The sequence below is a fragment of the Triticum aestivum genome, chromosome 1A, assembly GCF_018294505.1.
Source record: "Triticum aestivum cultivar Chinese Spring chromosome 1A, IWGSC CS RefSeq v2.1, whole genome shotgun sequence".
Lineage (NCBI taxonomy): Eukaryota > Viridiplantae > Streptophyta > Magnoliopsida > Poales > Poaceae > Triticum > Triticum aestivum.
Genome location: NC_057794.1, coordinates 532,669,464 through 532,673,542, shown reverse-complemented (window position 1 = coordinate 532,673,542; position 4,079 = coordinate 532,669,464). Strand labels below are relative to the sequence as shown.

Here is a 4,079-nt window from a genome sequence, read left to right as displayed (position 1 = left end):
TCTCAAGGCCCAACCTAGCCACTTGCCAGCCCCAGCCCAACACATGTTCACACGACACACGCAGCTCAGCACGCCTTCCCCTCCGTTTTCTTTCTAGATTCGCCATTGCCTACCACCATACATATTGGGCGAAGAGATTCACGAAACCAAACTCCTGATACATAACATAATAGCTTTGGTTGTTCAGATCCACGTGGCCATCCTTTACAAGATTGCCACCAACGTTGAAGCAAATACCATTGGGAAGGGAAGAAGGATGAAGGCACTTATTCCATCAATGTGTTGTCTTTTTTTTTGCGGGACCATGTATTGTTACTGCTGCCAAGTTCTCATTCGCCTCTGGACAGTGACCGGAGGTGGATGGGAACACCGACCTTGTGGGAGAAGTGAAAAGAAACGTAGATGCCTGTTTTCAAGGGGAGAAAGAAAACTGATAATGCCCACAGTTGAAAAAGAGCAAGAGAATGCCCATAATAAAAATACTGATAACGCGAACCAACCAATGGTTGGTTGGTGAGGCAGACAGTGATATCTCTAGCCCATCAAAGTTTAAGTCCTACAATTGACACTGGTGCTTGCATTTTACTAGGTTTATTTCAGGTCTTATAGCGATGTGCGTTTAGTGGGAATGGAAGGAGACATTCCTGTCGATTACAAAATCGTCTGTGACAACTTCGACAATCTTAAGATGATGTATCAGTTCAGTCTTTCTGAGATGCTCATGAGGGTTACGTGCGTGCATCCATAGGGTTCATGCATGAGTGTATGCGTCAGTACCATGTTAGAAAAACATGTCACAAAATGCTAGTGCAAAATGCTCAACACATCCCGCGCTCGTTACATTAGGAACTCCATCATTAAAGCTATAGTTAGAAACAATTCATCAAGCCCGTCTAGCTCAGTTGGTAGAGCGCAAGGCTCTTAACCTTGTGGTCGTGGGTTCGAGCCCCACGGTGGGCGATCCGTTGTAGTTCACAATTGTTGTCTTTTTTTTCGTCTCTCACAGTCAGAAATGTCCATCCTCAGTTCCTGGCAGGAGATGGAGAAAACCTGCCAGTGCCACAAGCCACCGTCTCCCTCGTACGCACAAGAGTCTCCTCACCTTCTTGAGCTTCCCACACAAATGTACCATGACCTACAGCCAAACAAACTTTTTCCACGGCAGAAGACGTAGACCGCACTAATGATGCCGTAATGATGAGAGTTCCTAACGTAACGAGCGCGGGTGCCGCAGTCCGGGCATCGCAGCACACCACGCATAGCCGCCGTCGCTGGAGCCGACACAGTCGTAGAACGAGCCCAGGCTCCTACCCTCTTCCTCGGCGCTGGCATACCGAGCAGTTCGCTCAGCACCTCGTACAGCAGCTGCAGCAGTGTCACCGCCAGGATGGCTAGGAACATAATGTACCAAAAACGTCGGCGTCCGTGCGAAAGAAACACTCAGCTATGCGGTAATGCGGCCCAACATTCAGTGATGTAATTCGATCGAAGCCGCGCTTGTATTTCTGCCGTACCTGAGCCGACGAAGTAGAGTATCCAGCGCGGACTCTACTACAGCTCCACCTTTCACGTACCGTTTCGTCATCGTCAGGCTCCGTTCTCTGAAAGGTTTTAGGAAAAGGTTTAAAAACAGTCGGATGATTTCCTGGTTTGTCAGCCGCCTCGCGCGCCGTCTGATCGGACGCAATCATGTGGCACCAAGCGCGCTCGGAGCGCTCTACCTATCAGGCGAGTTGCCCAACCCATCCTAGTTACTACTCCCTCCGTCCGTGGAGTACGTAGCATATAGCCTGCTCGCATAAAGGTACGTGGTCCCGTTTTTTTTTTCTTTTTACATCACACTTAGTAGTGCTTTGCCAGATATCAACATATATGATGCTGCAAATAATCTCAAAATAATATATTTTTTAGACAAAAATCTTAAGATGAAGCACTTAGCAAGCACCAAACAAGGATTCCAACACCATTTTCTTGACACTTGTCATGGATATTTGTTGGATTTGGTACTAGCAAGTTCAAGGAATCATGATTGCTTTGGATATAGCAATGTTTAGAGTAGCGTCTTTGATGCCGTGGCCGTTTAAGCATCCCCATCACAACAATTGTGGAGCAGCTGGGTTGCCGTTGTAGTATTGTCGAAGTAGCCATGCCATTGTCGTCGGAGCAGCACCATGGCCGGTAAGCATGGCATCGCAACATCATCGAAGTACGCTGTTGTCGTTGTAGTATCGTCGAAGTAGTCGGACCATTGTCGTCGGACCACCGCTGTGGCGGGTAAGCATGCCATCGCAACATCATCAAAGTACGTCATCGCAGCATCACTGTGGTCGTTGAAGCACGCCATCGCAGCATCGTCGTAACCATTTGAAGCATGCCACCGTCACAGTTGGTTACTGCATGCATCGTCGTGGCTGTCGAAGGACCCGTTGCGGCCGTTGAAGCATGACGTCGCAACATCGTCGAAGCGGTCGGGTTGCCATGTAGCATCGCCACGGCTGTCGAAGCACGCCACCGCAACATCATTGAAGTAGTCAAGTTGTCGTTGTAGCTTGCCGCAACCGTCAAAGCACACCGCGGTCATCAAATCATGCCACCACAACATCATTGAAGTAGTCAGGCTGTCATTGTAGCTTGCCGCAACCGTCAAAGCACACCATGGTCGTCAAATCATGCCATCGCAACATCATTGAAGTAGTCAGGTTGTTGTCGTCGTAGCTTGCCTCAACCGTCAAAGCACACCGCGGTCGTCAAATCATGCCATCGCAACATCATCGAAATAGTCGGGCTGCTAGGGCAACATCGTCGAAGTAGTCGGGTTGTCGTTGTGGCATTGTGGCGGTCGGCGAAGCACAGAGCCGTCGTGCCATCCCCGCGGCCGTCGAAGCACGACGTCGCAACATCATTGAACCAGCCAGGTTGCCATCGTAGCATCGTCGTGGCTATCGAAGCACCTGCCGCATCCATCGAAGCACGCCATCGCGACATCATTAAAGTAGCCAGGTTGTCGTCATAGCATCACCGCAACCGTCAAAGCACACCGCGGTCGTCAAATCATGCCATCGCAACATCATCGAAATAGTCGGGCTGCTAGGGCAACATCGTCGAAGTAGTCGGGTTGTCGTTGTGGCATTGTGGCGGTCGGCGAAGCACAGAGCCGTCGTGCCATCCCCGCGGCCGTCGAAGCACGACGTCGCAACATCATTGAACCAGCCAGGTTGCCATCGTAGCATCGTCGTGGCTATCGAAGCACCTGCCGCATCCATCGAAGCACGCCATCGCGACATCATTAAAGTAGCCAGGTTGTCGTCATAGCATCACCGCAACCGTCAAAGCACACCGCGGTCGTCAAATCATGCCATCGCAACATCATCGAAATAGTCGGGCTGCTAGGGCAACATCGTCGAAGTAGTCGGGTTGTCGTTGTGGCATTGTGGCGGTCGGCGAAGCACAGAGCCGTCGTGCCATCCCCGCGGCCGTCGAAGCACGACGTCGCAACATCATTGAACCAGCCAGGTTGCCATCGTAGCATCGTCGTGGCTATCGAAGCACCTGCCGCATCCATCGAAGCACGCCATCGCGACATCATTAAAGTAGCCAGGTTGTCGTCATAGCATCACCGCAACCGTCAAAGCACACCGCGGTCGTCAAATCATGCCATCGCAACATCATCGAAATAGTCGGGCTGCTAGGGCAACATCGTCGAAGTAGTCGGGTTGTCGTTGTGGCATTGTGGCGGTCGGCGAAGCACAGAGCCGTCGTGCCATCCCCGCGGCCGTCGAAGCACGACGTCGCAACATCATTGAACCAGCCAGGTTGCCATCGTAGCATCGTCGTGGCTATCGAAGCACCTGCCGCATCCATCGAAGCACGCCATCGCGACATCATTAAAGTAGCCAGGTTGTCGTCATAGCATCACCGCAACCGTCAAAGCACACCGCGGTCGTCAAATCATGCCATCGCAACATCATCGAAATAGTCGGGCTGCTAGGGCAACATCGTCGAAGTAGTCGGGTTGTCGTTGTGGCATTGTGGCGGTCGGCGAAGCACAGAGCCGTCGTGCCATCCCCGCGGCCGTCGAA

At 51.7% G+C, this 4,079-nt stretch overlaps 1 non-coding gene across 1 annotated transcript; it reads left to right on the top strand.

Moving 5' to 3' along the window:
• The first annotated feature begins 887 nt into the window (after positions 1-887).
• Positions 888-960, top strand: TRNAK-CUU (transfer RNA lysine (anticodon CUU)). The gene has a single exon. It is a non-coding gene; the product is annotated as a tRNA-Lys (tRNA).
• Positions 961-4,079: the final 3,119 nt, after the last annotated feature.